This window comes from Diabrotica undecimpunctata, chromosome 8, assembly GCF_040954645.1.
Source record: "Diabrotica undecimpunctata isolate CICGRU chromosome 8, icDiaUnde3, whole genome shotgun sequence".
NCBI classification, from domain to species: Eukaryota; Metazoa; Arthropoda; class Insecta; order Coleoptera; family Chrysomelidae; genus Diabrotica; species Diabrotica undecimpunctata.
In genome coordinates, this window is record NC_092810.1 from 56,504,906 (window position 1) to 56,525,848 (window position 20,943).

At 32.5% G+C, this 20,943-nt stretch overlaps 1 protein-coding gene across 2 annotated transcripts in view; it reads right to left on the reverse strand.

The window, feature by feature from the left end:
* Nucleotides 1-877: 877 nt before the first annotated feature.
* The window catches only part of LOC140447587 (prolactin-releasing peptide receptor-like), a 1,093,989-nt gene continuing 1,073,923 nt past the window's right edge, over nucleotides 878-20,943 (reverse strand). For both annotated transcript variants that reach the window (XM_072540319.1, XM_072540318.1), the window contains one exon: nucleotides 878-1,020. The gene's annotated coding sequence lies outside the window, so the exon portion shown is untranslated. The remainder of the gene's footprint in view (nucleotides 1,021-20,943) is intronic.

The following is a 20,943-nucleotide window of genomic DNA, read 5'->3' on the forward strand; positions in this document are numbered from 1 at the left end:
AGGTTATGACATTGTAGGATTTGTGAAAAGTCAAAGACTGTCATGGCTGGGACATGTGCAGAGACAAAACGATGCAAAAACAACAAAGAAAATGTTACAATGGAAGCCCATAGGAAGGCGAAAAAAAGGAAGGCCCAGAACGAGATGGTTGGATGACGTCTAAGACGACCTGAAGACAATGAACATAAGACAATGGAGAAGAAGGGCACAAGAGAGATCTGAATGGAAGGACATAGCCAGACAGGCAAAGACCCATCCAGGGTTATGATGCCAAAAGAAGAAGAAGAATAAACGTATGCGTTATGGGGGTATGAATGAAAATTTTTTTTTTGTAGTTTGTTTTTGCATACTGTTTAAATTGTTATACACTAACAAACAGTCATACATGTCAAAAACGAATTCCTAAATCGGCAATGATTGGTATGAATTTAATCACATTTTACCAAGATGTAAATGTACGTCCGAGTCTCTTAGATTCATGTTATGCATCCTAGGGTTAATCTAATTTACAGAGCTCGATTTTAAACACGTGGAACTTGACAGTAGGTAAAATTCTCTATTTATTTGTTTGTGTTTATATTACTTGGATTATTTTTACAAAATGTCAATTTATTTTAAAGAGCATTGAATTTTTTATAAACATTGTTTTTTCAAATTAATTTCGCTATAATCCGGTATATCCTCTTGTACTCTATCTTTTTCTTTACATAACCAAACCATGGTAATTTCCATTTTCCTATCTCTTTACTTTCTTGTTTTTATATAAAGTTTTATATTGAAATCGAAAATATCTTTGCTTAGTACTTGGAAACTTATTTTAAATATTGCAATTTAGTCTGAAAAAAGAAAGGTGAAATGATTATTCACAAAATTTTTCATTAAATTATATTTATTTATACAATAAAACTTATTATCTACTGTAAATTGGCACTGAAAAACATTTATTTATATATTGACTATATCAACAGTTCTTTAAATATCTCACAATCACTCACTGGCTGCGGTTGCTGCTAAATGTACCTGGAACAAAAAAATAAGTTAGAATTTTTGGATAAATAGTTTTTCTTTGAGCAATTTTAGATTAAGTTTAATACCCCAATTTTAAATACCAATCATTGTGTTACTAAATTACTTTGTGATGCAAAATCTTAATTAATATTAAAGTATCGAACAGTAGTCCAGAGAAATTAGATAAAAAAGTACTCTGTTGGAGAAATAGACTCGGACAGGTAGAGTGAACGCCAGTTAATTTGGCGAGGCGCTCATTTAATATAATTAAAGGGTTTATTTAAAAAAAACCAATGTCAAAAAAGTAAATTTTCAGAAATTAATAAAAACTTATACTGGTTATATTCAAGCCAATATTTTTTTTCCAATTTTTATGAATTAGGATAGTATATGTATGCAAACGGGTATATAAACACTTTGATATTGGCTGTTTTTGACTGAAATATAAAAAAATCCACGTTTTGCTTTAAATTTTATTAACCAGAATATAGATGACAATGTGGTATGTTTTTTTTTAATTTGAGTTACTCGCATCCACTGCTAGCGTCATCTTCATAGGACCCCTAAGGTAGCGGGGACAAATGAACTGAATCCAATTTAACCTACGTAATATTTTTTCACCCATTTTTCACTAATTTATTACCACCCCAATAATTTTCCACCACCAAACCATCCTTAAGGCGAGTGATTCTGTTGACTTACGGTTAAAAATAGCAGAATTTGAAAAAAAAAATATTTATAATATACGCTAGGCTTTTACGAATTTATTACCAATTCTAGTAATTTTTCACCCCTTAACTACTCCTTGTGGGAAATCAATATTAAGCTATTAAGCGGAAGCTTGAATATTAAGCTAGCTGATTCAAATAAAAATTTTGAAATATCACATGATTCTGCTCGATTTTTACTAATTTTTCGACTCATAACTAACCCGTGGTAGCTAAGTTAAAATAAAAATAGTCATTTTAAGTACCACTGTATGCTACAAAGCTTTTTCAATTCATTTACCACCTTCACAATTGTTTACTCCTCTATGAGAAGTCAATAATTTTGCTTGGTTGAATTTTGAACTGACAAAACAAAATTAAAAAAGGTAATGGGTAAAAAAGGTAAATAATTTTTTTTTATATACTTTTACTTCAACCTTTTACTATTTTTTGCTATCTTCATATTTTTCACCTAACATACTGGGTGTAAATTCCGCACTTGACGCTTTAATTTTGGGGACGTAAAGACGTACCTTTTCGTCTATAAAAGCACAGAATACTAATCACAACAAGAAGCGAAAGCTTTGTCGGAACCTTTGATGTTGGGAGGACAGAAATTCAGAGTGACAGTAGCAATAAAACTATGCATTCGTACATGAAGAAAAGTAGTGAGGAAGTCGTTCAAAACTGTAGTCAAATGATGGTTACACTGAGAAATGAAGTAATCATTTTTAAGTAATCTGTTTTGTATGAATTTTATTTTTTCTGTAAAATTTAATATAACTTATATATCAATTCTGTACTGATAATTAAAAAGTTGTTAAGTCAAAAATATCGATTTGTTTTTTTTTAACAAACAAATTACCGTATTAAAAGTATTTTAGTACGTTAAAAAACCGATAAAAATCGATTGAATTTGAGAGTTAATTTCAAAATAGAGATGAAAAGCAGTTGATTTCTTTTACTTTTTATCGTTTTTTTAAGGTTAATAAAACACTTCATCACTCAAAATCTACATTTTGGCTCAAGACTTTTTTACTTATCAATACAGAATTATACTTTTGAAATTTCTATTAACTTTGTCTTAAGTTGCTGACTTTTTTTGTTTCCTGTTGAGGAATTTCTTTGAATGTGAATATCTATTAACCTCCAACACCACGATATTTTCGCTGCGCGTAAAAACTCTGCAGCTGCGGCTAGAATGACTGTATACCCCTTAGATTTCTTTCTATGCATCTGAGGTCTCTGAAACTTCTGGTTGTATTGTAGTAAATTCAACTCGCCAGGACATATCAAATTTATGGTAGGAAAGGGTAAAAAGTTGTAATAAAACAGAATAATAAAAATTTATTGTAATTAATATACACGTATACCTTTTCGATTTCTCTTTATGTGCATCTGAGGTCTCTGAAACTTCTGGTTGTACAGTACTACATTCAATTCGCCTGGATATATCACATTTGTGGTAGGGAGGGGTAAAAAATTGTAATAAAACACAATAATAATAGAAATTTATTGTAATTAATACTAATTATAATGTTTATTTAGGAAGCTTAGATTATAATATAGATTTACAAAAGATAAGCATACTTAACACTAAATAAACATGAAAAATCACTGAAATAGAGCTACCATAAAAGTAGCACCCCTTGTGTGTGATACTTAAAAAATATATGTACAAAAAAGCAAATATTTAACAAATGTATTAATATAAACAGTTACATATGCGCACTTACAAAAATACATTCATTTTAATATAGCATGTGACATAAATATGTCAATAAATTCAAGAAATATTGTAGTTGGTAAACAAAGTATATTTCGATATTTTTTATTTATTACTATTATCAATTAATCTGCTCCTCGCAGAATCGTGTTATTTTGTTTCCAATCCATTGTTTAGTTTTATACTGATATCTATGTTTTTTATAACTCTTAATTTGTTTTAAATTCTCCGGTAGACAATTGTATCATTTTTGCCCTATGTAGCCAACACATTTCTGGAGTATGGATTTATTACATTTAGATTATATTGCATTATTCCTTATATAACTAGTTTGATGCGCATGATTGCTAATGTATACTAGTATCCTTTTTTATTTCATGTATGTGTATAAGGGCTTTGTAAGAGGACAATTTACGTACAGTTAAAAATTTATTCTCATTGTATAACAGTTCGCTGTAATATCTTAATTTTTTTCATAAAAATTTAATTAACCACTTCTGAATGTTTATAGAATGCAAGTAAATATTCCTTATTCCGCCCCATTCTAAAAGACCATCATAAGCATGGATAAACATAACCCGGATGGGAATAGAATAGAAATATATGCTTTATTGTCATTGAAAATTTTACAATTTTATGGACGAAGCTTACAAAGACTCAGAGGAAAAAGACAATAACAAATTGCATAATCAACCGTAGGAACTAATAAGTTTAAGCTACTTTGGGTAATGATGACCCACGGGTAAAGAACCATGGAACTGTACATTAAGATATTGTAATTTCTTAGTTATTAATTAAGAAACTCTTCTACTGAATAAAATGGTCTTTCAGATAGATAGGCTTTTGTCATTTTACGAAACTTCGGGAACGATGTTGCAGATTTATGTCGTAAAGGGAGATCGTTGTAGTTTTTTTGCAGAATATAATATAGAATTGTTTACTAACTGTGAACGGCATCGGTAAATAAACATCAAAGGTTGAATTTTCGTTTAGTAGTCACGATAAGGTCTTGCTGGAAAGACATGTGAGATATTTCACCTTTAGTAAATATTTCTTCAAATGAAGAACAAAACATTATTTCTAATTTATAAATATATTGTACGAAGTTCTCACTTGGAGTTCTCAGTCCCCCATAATCACATTTATCAATATTGTATGCTTTAAAATGTGTCAATAACAAACTACTCTCTAGTTCTTCTATTTCCTTTGAATATTTAATACATATATGACAAACATGAATATTGAGACCCTTTTTAATTAAATAACCACATACATATTGAAAAGCATTTTGGGTTGTTAGTTTTTCTGTTCTGTAATCACAATCTGGAAGCGAAATAGCCTTCACTGGAGAGTATTGTTCACTACAAGTTTTTTTACATTTAAATTTATTAAACGTTTATCTAAATAATCTTTGCAATTCATTTTGTTAGAATGTATAAAATTTTGACAAAATAGTTTTTAAATGCCCTCTGAAATTGTATGGGAGTTGGATTGATGGAATTTCCACCTTGTTGTCTTATACTACCAAAATAGTTTTCCACGCAGTCTTGGTTAAGTCTTCTTGTTTTTAAGTATTTAAAATCATGAGACTTTAAGTTATCCCAAAGCTTTTTAACACCATTCATTGTTACAATCCAACACTTTGTTGATCGCGAACGACATGTTACATCTTTTCCTGTTTTATCTAATATTTTCAGTTTATGTACCAAATCTATCATAGAATCTAGGTAATTGATCTGAAAATCAGTTCCCTCAAATACATTTTTAAATTTGTTAGGATTATTCTCATCAGTATAATTTAAAATATCAAACAAATTATTAAATTTTTCAATAATTTCTATTGTTCCCAATGCATCTGATGGAAGAATACCAAGAGAAATATATGTATACATAGAACTTGCAACAGTGTTACTTAAAATTTGAGATGCTAGTTTTACTCGCATTTTTTCAAAAGATGTAGGATATATATGGGAGTGTGTTAGTTTTGGTGCACACTTATAGAACTGCTTTTTATCTTCATGATAAAAAGTTTCTATAAATGACCAAGATGTTTTTTTGTCATCAAAATAAAAAACATTATTAATTAAGTTATTTCTAGTGGCTTTAATTAAATGACATGGATCAAATATATAAATAATTTTTTGTCCATTGACATCAAATTCTGAGTTAGCTGGAGAAATCCCCAGTAATTTACTCAATTTTAGAAAATTTGATCCCATATCAGTAACAAGACAATTCACATATAAACCTGATTGAAATAGTTTAGAAATACATTCTTTTATAATAGGAAGAAGGTGATTTGCTTTAAAGGTACTGTTTACAAAGAAATATGCTAGTTGTTGTTTCCAATTTAAATATAAGCCTCGAACCATTATCACAAGAACATTTTGTGCAATTATTAATTCCTTTTTCCCATTTCCTATATCATATAGACCAACAATCTCATCACGACCTGTATCAAAAAATAAATTACTTTTAATAGACATTTCATCAATACAAATACTACAGTGCTTGTCCTGATCTAACATTGTGTTCACTTTTAACTTTAGGGCATCAAATATTTGGTCATTATTCAAACCAGGTTTACAGACCAAATTTTCAGTAATTTTTTGAAGACTTCGTTTTGAGGGCAAATACAATATTCTTTCCATAAAAGCATAGGCTCTTGGACCCAAAAAATATAGTGTTAATGCAAATTGTTTATATTCATCAGAATACCTTCTACTTTTTGGACATTTAGTTTTTAAAATTGCTTGAGCTTTCACTATTTGTGCTAGGGATTTGTTTAAAAATTTGTCACACATTTGAAAAAATTTTTTTAAAGATTTATTGTCTTCCTTCTGTTTGGAAGACGCATATGCTTTCTTTGCACTTGCACGCAATTTTTTATTTTTAATCTTAGCTTCTTTTTCCTGGGTGTACCTCCCGACAACTTGGAGGGGGTTTGTGTTTCAGCTGTGAAACATTCTGGAGTATGGGGCCTAGGTGGGCTAGACACTTCCTGCCTATTAACATCTGAAATATAAAAATATGTTTAATAACCAAATAACATATAAACGTTCAAAGTAGATATGTTAATGCTTATTAGTGGTTAGTTGAATGCATAATACAGTTGTAGAAACAATAAATAAAATTACCTGTTAAAAGAAACTCTTCCATCAAAGTATCAGTTATACTATGGTTATCATCAATTGGATTTTTAATGGCAACTGGCTGCACAATATCTATTTCTGTTATACCTAAAACCACAACATAAATATTACTCAGGATGTAACCATCAGATATATGTTCTTAATAAGACTGATAAAAGATCATTAAATTTCACAATTCCAGATCTTGTTTATATCTATTATGAAAAACAACAAACAACTTTGTATATAGTTGTAAGTAGATACTGATTTTTATATGACTTTTATAATAAAGCACTATAATTGTGAATAAATAAAAAGTATCTACCTTCCAGCCTTATGACTTTCTTTAATGGTTCGTCTGTGTGTTTTGAATACTGAAGAGTATGTGAGAAAATCGTTGGATGCGCTTGTTGAAATAATCTCTTCCGTGTGTTTCCTTTGTACATGTACGCCGGTTCGAAATGTTTCTCGCACATTATATAATTTGTATGCAATTTAGCATGTTTGGAAAGCAGATCATACCTATTGGCCGCTTTCAGCCATAATTCAGCTCTAAAAAAAGGGTAAAATATAAACATTCAGACAACATTTATAATACGTTTGAATTTAAAATTTAATTTGTTTACCTGCTACGATCAGTCGGTATTGAAAAGAGACTAATTCCTTCACCAGTTTTCGATGGGCACCCACGAACAACACAATAAAATCCTCCCTTTGGTGCAGCCATCACAATAAGTTTATTTCACAAATATATTAAATTAACTAACTAACTAACTAACTAACTAAATAACTAAATTAATTATACTAACTATTAAAAAACAAACACCAAACACTTCTCAATACATAAACAAACAAGACATCAAAACTACATAAAACATGGCGGATTTCGCACATGCGCAAAGAAATTTGGATTGCGAAAAAGCCCTCCGTTTCGCTTCTGGTTGTGATTAGTATTCTGTGATAAAAGTATTTCGTCGTATAAAAAAATGCACGTTTTCGCATTTCAAGAGTTCAAAATCAACTCTAGACGTGATCGTGCGTAGATGAATGTGCACTGGTTTTTTACTATTAAAACTTACTCAAAAACTATTGTACTCAGCATAAAACACACTCAGTTTCAGTACAGAGGTGCTATATTTGCAATTGATTGCCAAAGTTGAAGCTGAAGTGGGCGGTATCAATCTAATATACGATTAAGACTGCAGCCCCCACTCCTTGATTGGCAGTACACTCCACTTATACCTAAGCTTAGTCTGTAAATGTACCTAATAAATACAAATCTTTTAATCTTGTAACAATAGGTGCGCAAGTTGTCCCCACCCTCCTTTACAAATAGGTAATTAATGTAATAGACATAATATAATTATTTTATATTTTCGGTTTCGCCAGGTAGAAATCGTTTGATTTCTATTTTTGTGTTATAATTATTTTAATTTGTATATTTCTTACCTGGAAATTATTTTATGAAATATAACAATTTTAAAATTTAAAAGAGTATGATAAAAATATTATTGAAATTAGTACGGTTAAATAAAGTACGGAAATAAATTCGGACAGTATTGCCAATAAATTAGTTAAATATCCATTCTTTGAAAAGCATAATTTACTTGCATATATTCCGGGCCATCTTATAGAAAAACGCGGGTTAGTTCGTTTAGTTGATACCTCCTACAGCGAGGAGGCCTCCTACAAATTATTAATTCTAGTGTACCTACTAAAAAAGTAAAACGCATGACTAGAGTTAACCAAAAAGGTAACAATATGGAACGTGTTCCTCGTCAAATGATCATTGTTACGTTTGAAGGAAAACTCATTCCTCAATTTATTTATATTAATAAAGTTAGATGCCCTGTAGAAACTTATATTATTCCAGTTATGCAATGTTTTCGTTGTCTCCGATACGGCCATTCCGGCTCACAGTGTAGGGGAAAGAAAAGGTGTAGAAATTGTTGGTCAGAAAATGAATCTGTGTGCGAAGCATGCAATATTTTTGGTGTTTATTGCAAATAATATAATAGTCACAATTCTACTTATAAGGGGTGTCTAGAATTTAAAAAGTAAACTAGAATCAAGGAAGCTATGTCTAATTTGAATATATCTTTCAAAGAAGCTAAAAAAACTATTAACAATCCAGCCTATTCTAGCCTCATACAAAAAAATAAATTTACTCCATTAGTTGATTCAGCTATAGAATTTTCTGCTTTAAAAACTTCTACAGCACAACATCCTGTCCATAATACTTCTTCTAAATCAAACTTTAGGTCAACATATGATCAACCATTTTCTCCTAAACCCTTGCCAAAAAAAAAAAAGAAAAACATTAGACGAGAATATAATACTAGCTTTTGTGCAGGACCGTTTTTTCAGTTTGGAAAAGAGCCGCAAAATGATTTTTTAATACTTAAACATCAATTAATTACCATGTAAACAAGTTTTTTTCGCCAATTTTCACAGAATCTATTATTAAATAGTAGTTTAAATTTTGAAAATATAGAGGTTGAAAATAAAATTAAAAACATTGTTGATAATATTTTTAAAATCTAACACAACAAAAAAACTCAAAGATGTCCTTTAAACAAAATCTTAAGATTATTCAGTGGAACGCTAGATCTCTTAAAGCTAACAAAAATTCTTTTTACCAAATTTTAATGGAGGAAAAGTTTGATATTGTAATAATTTCTGAAACATGGTATAAGCCTACTGATAACATTAAGTTTAATAACTTTAACGTCATTGCGGTTAATAGAGATAAAGGTTATGGGGGAGTAGCAATTTTCATTTCACATAAAATTATATACGAAGTCATTCAATTTTATCATAGTTTTAATCCAAAAATTGTTGTGGAATCAACATCATTCTTGGTAACCATAAACTGGCTGTAGTATCTCTATATAAACCCTCCGATGTCAGAGCGAAATCTCAAGAGTACATAAATTTATTTAGCCAAATAAAATATGATTGCATAATAGAAGGCGACTTTAATGCCCTTCACGGCATGTGGGGATCACCTGCATGCTCACATGATGGCAGAGTTTTGGTGGATGCTTTAGATCATTTTTCAAACTTGATTGTTATAAACAATGGATCTGCCACAAGGATTTCCCCTCCTGGCCAGGCTAAATCTGCCGTAAATCTCACAATTGCTTTATCCAAGGTATGTCCTACACTTGGTTGGTCTGTTAATCAGGATACGTATGGATCAGATCATTATCCAATCAGTATTACGCTTAATAACTATTATCACAATGATGTGGAAAATAAGCAAACTTACTTAATCCAGTTTATGTTATGTTTCCTTTGTGGTAATATCATTGATTAATGTTAACTAAAATATGTTTTTACAGAGAAGATGCAATTTCGCAGTGTTGAATGCCACTAGTCGGTAATAGTTATTTATGTCCTTTTATAGCGGAGCTGTAACTGAAAGGGTTAAATTAGTTAGGTGTAACTTTCAACTAATTAAGTGTGACTAGTAATGAATAATAAATAAATAAACTCGTAATGAATGTGGCTAATTAACGTTCGTAATTTTAAAATAAACCAGTGCGCGTTTGAATTACACTGTAAAACAAGTTTTGTCCCATGTATTATTTCCATGATAAATAGACTATATTCTGTGGAATAGAGAGTTACAGCCCTTTCAAATATTGAATGTAAGAGGATAAACATTAGCAGAAATAGAAAGCGATCATAAATTGGTATTGTGCAAAATTGCTATTGTACAGAATGACTCCGAAAAAAAAACAGAAACACATATATCACAGAAAGTGATGGAGTCGAAGAAAGCTGGGCAAAAATTAAGTCTAACATCTTAGCCTCGGCCAAGGAAGTTCTTGGTGGAAGAAATATAAATAAAAATAAATCGTTCTCAAGGCGAAGGACTCCATGGTTTTGTACAGAAGTGAAGAGAAAATGAAAAGAAAAGAAAAAAGCTTACCTGAAATACATGTCAACCAAAACACAAAAGGCATACCATAATTACAAGACAATTAGAAACAGAACGACATGTACTTGCAAGAAAAATAAAAAATGATCACCGGGAACGCTTCTCGAAAGAAATGGAACATTATTTTTACGGTCTGCAAAAGGAAATATGGCGCTTCAAGAGATCAAGAGATCAAGAGATCAAAGAACGGAGGTAAAGGAATTAATAGAATCAAGACACATAGAAAATCATAAGTGGGTTGGCTACCTACGAAAGTTATATACAGAGGAAAAACAAGCGACGCTAGAACCGTAAACATCAGAAATTACCACAAATGAAGAACTTAAATGAAGAAATATAAATGTACAGGAAGTTCGGAAATACTTGAAAACCTGAAGAACAGAAAAGCAGCGAGTAAAAACAAAATACGAAACAAGTAACTGAAATATTGTGGATCAGCAATGACATAACAATTAACAACATTAATTAATTAAATTATAAAACACAATAACATACCGGCAGAAGAATGAAGAACAAGCAAACTAATTCTACTATTTAAAATAGGAGATAAAAACAACCAGAAAACTACAGAGGTATAAATATAAACTTGTTAAATACTACGCTAAAACTTACAACTAAAATTTTATTATGAACAATAGTAGGTTTTCGTAGTAGAAGATCTTGTACAGATGTAGAAATCACTAGAGTATGATAAACCAGCATTTCTGTGCCTGATTTAATTAAGAAAGCGTTCGATAGAGTAAGACTTAAAGATATAATATCCATCTTCTGTATAATAGGGAAATTCTCCTAAATATTTTAAAAAACTATCGAAAACATCTACCAAAACAACAAAATGAAAGTCAGAATGGATGAAAAACTTCAGTAACTATAGAAATAGGCAGCGGAATAAGACAAGGGGATTCATTGAGCCCCATTCTCTTTAATTTGATCATGAATAAAATCATTAAAATCATTAAAACTGTTAACAAAGGAAGAGGATACAGAATGAGAAACAACAAAATCAAAATACTCTGTTACGCAGACGACGCAATATTGATAGCCCAAGATAAAGAGAGTCTGCAAAGACTGATCCACAGATTAAACATAAGAGCAAAAGAATTTAATATGACAATTTCATCTGAAAAAACTAAAACAATAGTATTTAGAATAGAACCAACCAGATGTAAAATAGAAATTGATGGCATCAGTATTGAATAAGTAATGGAAATAAAATACCCTACACAGCCACAATGCAAAGGCTACTCGAAACGGCAGAGATGAGAGTACTGAAAAGAATTCCAGTAAATACGCTGAGAGATCGAAAGAGAAGTGAAAACATTAGAAGAACATGTAACGTACAGTGTATACATTAATAGACACAAAATGGAAAAGAGACTGTAATAACCACATAAGCAGAATGGAGGAGACCCGTGTCGTCAAAATAGCAGGAGATAAGTCAACAATCGGCAAAAGAAGTATCAGACGACCGCGCAAAAGATAGAGTGACAACCTTTCATAGACGTATTAATCCGCCAATGAACAAGCAGAATTGCTTATAAAAAGGAAAAAGAAGAAGAAGATATGATACTTTAATAGACACCTACTAAGTAAGAAAAAAAGGCAAAAACCTATATATTATATTTATCCCATTTTATTTTAAAGTGTTAATGTAAAGTGATTAAAAAGCAATCAATTATTAATAGACTTGAAAACAATAAACTAAATTTAAAAATAATTCAGTAATTTATTTTTGTTGATGCCAGCAGGGAACGGACCAGGATTTGACAACTATATAGTTAGCAAAGAAATGCAAAATGTTAACAGCCAGTCAATGGCAATCCAGTATACACCAAACCAAACAAATTGTTTAATGCAGATTCCAAATAGCACACAGGGTCAACCACAAATCAACAATATACAGGGTTATTTTTAAATTTCTTCACAAACACCAGGTATGTACAATATGCAAATAAGCCAACCTACAACATCTTCTACCAATATGATATTTACTACAAATCAAGAACAATATATAAATCAACAAAACTCGCCACACAACACCTATATAAATAACAGATATATGCAAGCAATATAGCCAGCAATACTATAAACTGTCATGTACAAGCGATGACAAACCAGAAACTGGAAATGTGTCAACAAAAAACCCATGGAAAGTGCTTAAAACTACCAAATGCAGGAAAATCAGATCAAATGTGGAAAAAACAAAGAAGATGATACCATTCATCATCATTATTCTATTACAACCTTGCGTGGCTCCTAGCCTCCTCAAGAATTTCTCTCAAGTCGTCCCTATCCATCGCCTTTCTCCGCCAAGCACGTATTCCGATAATTATCACGTCTTCATCCATGTTATCAAGGAACCTTGTTCTGGATCTTCCTCTTCTTCTCTGATCAATGGGTCTATCCAGGAGCGTTTTTCTAGCTGGGTCATTTCGTTACATCCGCATTACATGCCCTATCCACCTCAGACGTCCTATCTTAATATGTTTTACGATATCAGGTTCCTGGTATATCCTATAAAGTTCGAAGTTGTATCGTCTTCTCCACACTCCATTGTCATTCACTGCTCCATAGATTCGCCTTAGTACTTTTCTTCTTTCGAAACATCGTAACATGTTTTCTTTATTTTTTGTTAGCGTCCAGGTGTCTGAACCATATGTTAGGACTGGGCGTATTATTGTTTTGTAGAGTTTTATTTTTGTATTTCTCAATACAATTGTGGATTTAAGCAGGAGATTGAGCCCAAAATAGCATCTGTTGACCGTGCAAATTCTGCGGTTTATATCTGCGGTAGTATTATTTTCAGTGTTAAGGAGCGCTCCCAGGTATACAAATTCGTTCACTGCTGCTATGACGTCGTTTTCTATAACGAGTGGACGTAGGATTTGTGATTGTGTGCTTATTTTCATATACTTCGTTTGTTGGTGTTTATTATTAACAAATTTCTGTAGCTGATTCTTTTAATGCTACATACGCCTCTCGTAGAGCGTTTTCCGTTCTCCCAATAATATTGATATCATCATCATAGGCCAGGATTTGCACTGATATATTATATATTGTACCAGTTGTTGTGATTTATGATATACGTATTACTTTTTTCAGAGCCAGATTGAACAGTATACAGGAGAGAGGGTCTCCCTGACGCAGCTCATTATTTGTTGTAAAAGGTTCAGACAGTTCCCCCTGAATTCGTAATCTACATTCAACTTTTTCAAGAGTTAGTTGTGTTAAATTTAACAACTGATTTGGTATTCCTAGCTCGTTCATTGCTTTAAACATTTCTCTTCTATTCACAGAGTCGTAGGCTGCTTTGTAGTCTATAAATATGTAATGAGTATTAATGCCATATTTCAGTGTTTTTTCCAAAATTTGTTTCAGGGTTGACATCTGAAACCCGCCTGGTATTTTCTCACTATCCGTTATGCATATGGTGCCTACGGTGACATAGTACTATGGAAAACATTTTATACGCTGCATTTAGAGGCGTATTTCCTCTGTGGTTAGAGCATTCAAAGATGTCTCCTTTTCTGTGTATGGTGCAAAGTATTCTAATATTCCAATCATTTGGGAGGGATTTCTGTGTCCATATTTCATTTATAAGCTGCTTTTATGCCATAATGGTATCATAGCTACCTTCTTTTTATAGTTCAGCTAAGAAATTATCTATTTCGGGTGATTGGTTTTTGGCTAGTTTTTTAACTGCATCTTTAACTTCAAAAATCGTTGTTGATTCCTCTTCCCTTTTCTCTAATCCTTATACCTCAACCCTTTCTTCTTTCAGGTTTTCTTCTTCTTTCTCCACATTAAGTGCCTGATTCAAGTAGTCCACCTATCTACTTAATACATCTTTCCTTGTTGTTAATATGTCGCCATTCTGACTTCTGCATTGTCTTGTGGTTGCCTTGAATTTTTTTTCTATTGATGTTAACTTTCTTATAGAATGCTCTGAATTCTCTCTGTTAAGATTTTTTATATATTTAAGTTTCGTATTAAGGTGGTTTCGTTTTTTCTTTTGTGTATTCTCTTTTCTTCTCTTCTCTTTGTCTTCTAATTCTCTACAGTTGTTCTAGTTCGTCGGGTAAGCATCTTTCTGTAGGCTTTATGTTTTTTTCCATTGATATACCATTACCCTCCAGATGATACCATTACCCTATCAAATATAATATTCCAACGGATAACAAAGAAAATGAAACCAATCAAAAAATAAAACAGCGCCAAAAAAACCTAAATCACCATAAATATTTATTTACGATGTAAGCGACTTCCCAGAAATGAGAAAAAAATTGAGAAATAGCTAAACCTGAACAATACGAAACCAGGATCATGGCAAATACTTCACTCAAAATAAATTGTAGGGACCCAGAAATATGCAAAAATTATGAAGATATATGAGAGAGAACAATATTATTCATCACACATAACAAACAAACAAAGAAAGAGCCTACAGATTCAGAACTAAGTATATTCATCATTCATATGCAACAGAAGATAACAAAGAAGAACTGACAAAACTAGGTTACAAGGTACGAGACATCATTATTGTTACACATAGGATTACAAAAGAGCCCATAAATATGTTATTTGTTGATCTTGAACCATCAGATAATAACCCAGATAATTAATATGGAATTCAAAAATTATAACACTACAATATACAAGTTAAACCAACTATAAAAAACAAAAATGTCATCCAATGTATGACATGCCTATTATATTGCCATTCAAAAACATATTGCAATGGACCATATGCATGCGTGAAATTTGGAGGGCGGCACAGTACAAAAAACTGTAAAAAGAACAAGAACGCACCAGAACGCATTTATGCGATTTATGTGGGGGAGATCACCCAGCTAATTATAAAGGATGCGAATATTATCGTAATTTAAATAGACATAAAAATAACGCACAAACTACGTATAATCATCACTAAAGTATGTCGCAAGCACGTAACAGAAACTTTATACCTAATACAGTAAGACCAAAATGTAAGCTATGCTAATGTAGCAAATAATACATAACCTCCTGCTGTACCTTTAAATAATTAATATTTAAGTTCTATTTTTATGAAGTTTTTAGAAGAATTCAAAGCCATGTTAAATCAAATATTGCAACAAAACAGCATGTTAGTGTAACTTTCTCCGAGCCAATTCCAAAGAAGTCGCTGTATAAAGCATTCAAAAGCTGTTTTTAACTTGGCAACTGTGTTGTGGGGTGAAAATCACCCACGTCGTTCATTAGCGCTTGTTAAAATAGTGGCAACATCGCAAGATTTATCTGGCGCCACGAGTACCTTCCCATAATATAACAGATCTTGTATTGCATCATAAATTTCAGTATATAAATAAGATTTGAACAAATGGTTTCGGGTTCTTTGGACTTTTGGGTGATTTAAACCCCACCACAAAATGCAGTAATATTTAGTTTTTGGGTAATTTTAACCTCACACCACCGTTTAATTATTAACAGATAAGTTCTTACACTAGCAAAATTTATCTTTATTTTTTTAACAGAAACATAATTTAATTGGTAAGAATATTGAAAATTGATTAGATATTCTTAATTTCAGACATATAGAAATATGTGTAGTTGGGAGAAAGAACAAGAAGCTCTCTTGAAGCTTTGGCAGGATGAATTAACTGGATCAGAGTTAGGATCAGAAAGCGAATCTGAAAATGAAAGTCAGCATTTTAGCCTTTGTCCCAGTGAGGATGTTTTAGAAAACCAACTTCAAACAATGGAAAATTGTCAGCCTGGAAGTTCTAATCACGAAAATCAATCATCGTCGGAAGATTCTTCTTAAAACAACAATAAGTTTGAAGATAATGAAGTAAGACAATCTAAGTTTTTTATCGAACGGGATGGGAAAACAAAATGGACAAAGAACTGTCATAATAAATCGGTTAGAACACGACAAGAAAATTTAATAACTTTACTTTCCGATGTTCGAAATAATGCAAAACATTGCAAGTCGCCCACTTCTTGCAGGTAATTATTCATGGATAATATTATTGTAGAAGATATTGTCCAATGCACTAATAAAAAAATTAGTTTAGACACTCAGAATTATAATGACGAACAAAAATATATCACCAAGTCTACGGACGCAGAAGAAATTCGTGTAGTTTTCGTATTATCATATCTATTAGGCGTATATAAAGCCAACAGGTTAAATCTGGAGGATCTGTGGGCTACAGATGAAACAGGAATTGACATTTTCAGGCTAACAATGTCCCTGCAAAGATTTATATGTATTACTTTTAAAGTGCCTACGATTCGATAATATCGAAAATAGAGAAGAACGAAAAAGAGTAGATAAACTGGCAGCTAGACAAGCTGTTTTTGATCGATTTGTATTCAATTTTCAACAATATTTTACTCCTAGTCGTTACTTTACGATCGACGAAAAATTAAAATCTTTTCGAGGACGTTGTTCCTTTCGGCAATATATCCCCAATAAGCCGTCCAAATATAGCATTAAAATAATTGACTTAGTGAATGCTAAAACATTCTACATTTTAAATTTAGAGGTATATGTTGGCTCACAGCCTGAAGGACCTTTTCAATTTAGTAATAGACCGTTTGATATAGTAAACAGGCTTGTAAATCCAATGCGTGGTACTAACCGCAACATTACATTCGACAACTGGTTTTCCTGTTGGAAATTTCGACAATCTTTTTGAATTTCAAAAACAGAGCTGAAAACCACGCAATTTTCGGATTTAAAAAAGACATTTCTTTGGTGTCCTTTGTCCCGAAGAAAAATAAAATAGTGTTAGTAGCTTCTTCACTTCAACATAATACAGAATTTAACTACAAATCAAATAAACCTGATTATAGACTTTTAGAATCACACAAAAGGTGGCATAGATATGGTTGACAAAATGTCTGCGTTGTATCATGTGTCTTGTAATAGAAAGCGATGGCCCCTAACATTTTTTTTCACTGCTTAATAATGCAGGAATAAATAGTTATATTATTTATCAACATAACAACCCAACTGAAAAACTAAAACGCTATAAAAATACCATCAGACATACGAGCGAAACTAAAGAGAAATGATAGCGGAGAGGACTCTTAAGGACCTCCAAACAAGAAACAACGAACAACATCCAGATGTGGAGTGTGTCCCAGTGGAAAAAACAGAAAGTGCCAAAAAAATGTGTGGAATGAGACATTTTTCTTTGTCTTGAACATTGTGTATATTTTTGTTCTAAATGTGCAAACAATTGTTAATTCTGCTATTTAAACAAAAGTTCATAGTTACTTTTTATAAGATTTGTATTTTTTTTTATTCTATATTCCTAATAAAAGTTTTGGTAACAAAAATTGTGGTAGTGGTTTAAATATAAACTAAATTTTAGTATATTTTTAAAATCGTTGAATTTTTAACGGAAATTTTTTAAATGATTTAACTTTGAAAAAGATTATATAACAATATAACCATGATTTAAAATCTTAAGGTTGCATGTAAAAATAAAACGTTTTCTCAATTTCATAAATAAAAAAAATGGGGTGATAATTACCCCAACACACAGCTCCTGTCAGAAAATTTCACCACACAGTCGCCGGGTTAACCATTTCAAAAATCCCTGGTTAGCAATCATTCAAAAGGGGGTTTTAACTACCTAATGGAAATTTCTAAGAAACTTCCCCTCATAGGTGTGGCAGTGATAATTTGAAAGTAGTTACGTAGTCAATGTAACATTGTATTCCAACTTAGCTGGTCGCGTCTTGGTTAGCGTTTTCAACTCTCGCATATTAGTCAGTGTCAGTTAAGTATTCGATCAAAGGGGTCGACCCATTTCTGGTTTAAGAGTTTTAGACTCTAGCGTATTCAGTATACCTAGTTATTATTATATAGCTTATAATTTAAAGGCTACATGCTTCACAATCGCTCATTATTAATCAAGTATATTAATACTGAAGAAAACATTTAATCTAATCTATGACAACAACTAATCATGTGACAATTTTATTAGTAATGTTACGATAAAAATCCTGGCCTAAAAATAACTGTAAAATATATGATGACTAATATTCTGTTTTGTTGTAGAAATTTCGCCGGAGGTTCTAGATTCAAATTATGGTGAATTCTCCAACTAGATGCTTCTCGATTTTTCGATGCAAGACAATGCGATCTTTCGATGCTGTTCTAGTATATCAGGATTTCGTATATAAATACAACATTTTTATATGGAGGGCCAGTTAATTCTCAACACCCGCGCTCGCGAATTTGTTACGTACGGATATAATAAATTATTGTCAGATAAGTTAATATAAATAAAGAAATAAATTAAATCCGTAAGTGTTATAAATATTGAACCTTTTAATAAATTCACAACAAATGGTGTCAGAGTGAGATCGAACATAAATTAGACTTATAATAATAATACAAGTGAATATAAAATAAATTGTGAAAATGGCTACGATTTATGAGCTGACAGTGACTAATTTAAGAAGACATCTTGAAGACAGAGAATTAGCTTCCACCGGAAAAAAGGCTGAGTTAGTCCAACGACTAAAGAACGCTTTGCTAGAAGAAGGGATCCAGAGACTTATATATTTGAAGACAAACATGATGCTGTCATCTCGTCGATTTCGAAATTGGAGAACAAAGTTTCTGACGATATTTCGAAAGTTTCTTCTGATGTAGCCAAAGTTTCTGGTGATGTAGCCAAAGTTTCCGGCGACATCGCATCATTGGAGAACAAAGTATCCGGCGACATCGCTTCTTTAGAAAGCAAAGTTTCTAACGAGATTTCTTCTCTGGAAAGCAAAGTCTCTGCTAACATCTCTTCGGAAATCTCTAAAGTCACTTCTGAGATGTCTGCCCTGGACGATAGAATATCTTCGTTAAAAAACCAAGTTGCTGCCGATATGTTGGCCTTCGAAGAAAAGATATGGAAAGAGATGGAAAAGAAGATGGAGGAAACCGGGACAGCAGAGAAAGGAAACAATCCAATTACAGTGGAGACAAAAGAAGACGAGACGAAATGTAAGTTGGAAACACGACCGAAATTTGAAGGAAGTGGAGGTTCTGTCCATGTGAAAGTCCCAACTTTCGACGGAAAATCATCATGGAACAACTACATGAAACAGTTCGAATCAGCCGCAAGAGCAAATGGATGGTCTGAAAAAGAAAAGGCTGTAAACCTGACTATCGCTCTTCGAGGAGATGCCTTAGATGTGCTTCAGACCATAGCCGTAGAGGAGACCGATGATTTCGAACAACTGAAGAAGAGGTTAAATATGCGATATGGCCACGAACATTTGGAGCATGTATATCAGTCACAGCTTAAAAATCGTAGACAGAAGAAAGTTGAGGCTCTTCAAGAATATGAGGTAGATATTGCCAGATTAGTACGATATGCTTATCCAACAGCTCCCGAAGACATGATGGAAAAATTGGCCGTTCAAACGTTTATTGATGGTCTTCGTGATCATGAAATGCAGAGAACACTGCGATTAGCTCGTCACAAGACGCTGGTTGATGTCCTATCCGCCGCCCTCGAATACGAGTCAGCTACGCAGGCCTCTGGCGGGTACAGTAAAGTTAGGACTGTAAAAGAGGAAGGAGATGAAGATAAACTTGACCAGCTCGTTAATATGATGAAAAGCATGACATACAAGAAAACGAAGACCATCAGATGCTGGAATTGTGGCGAAATAGGACACGTACGAAGCTCCTGTAAGCACCCTAGGTACGACGCAAATCAAGAAACTCACCATCAGGAAAACTAGAACGGGTCAGCCTTAGGGGGGCAGCTTCGACCCAGAACTTTTCCAAAGACCCTCTCATACTAATAGCTTCTTTGAAATGTCGTGAAGATAGTGTATATGTAGATGGAGACATAAATGGTAAAAAGCATACGTTGTTGGTGGATACCGGAGCGACCAGAACCATTATACGCCCGACAGTTATAAACAGCCGAAAGAAACTGTTACCAACGAGGTTGCGACTTCGGACCGCTACAGGTGAAAATGCTAACATTCATGGAGAAATCCAGGTACAATTGGGAATTGGAGCAGAAAAGTTCGTCCATACTGTTATAGTTGCTGACATCGAAGAGGATGTTATATTAGGAATGGACGTAATGAATATGCATGGATTCCAATTGGATTATAAGAATAAGGTAATCAAAGTTGGCAACGAAGAGGTATTTCTCCATCCACATAACGACAACACTGTGCAAGCAGCCATTACAGAAGATACAGTCGTGCCTGCGAGAAGCGAAACGATCATAGTAGCGCGACTACAGGGAATTGTAGACGAAGGGACACCTGTTATGATGGAGCCTTGGAACCACGACGATGAGGTTGGCCGTGGAATCATAATTGGAAAGGAATTGGTGACTTCGGCCAAAGAAATTCCTGTGAGACTTATCAATGTCAACGACTACCCAGTGACCATCAAGAAAGAGACAA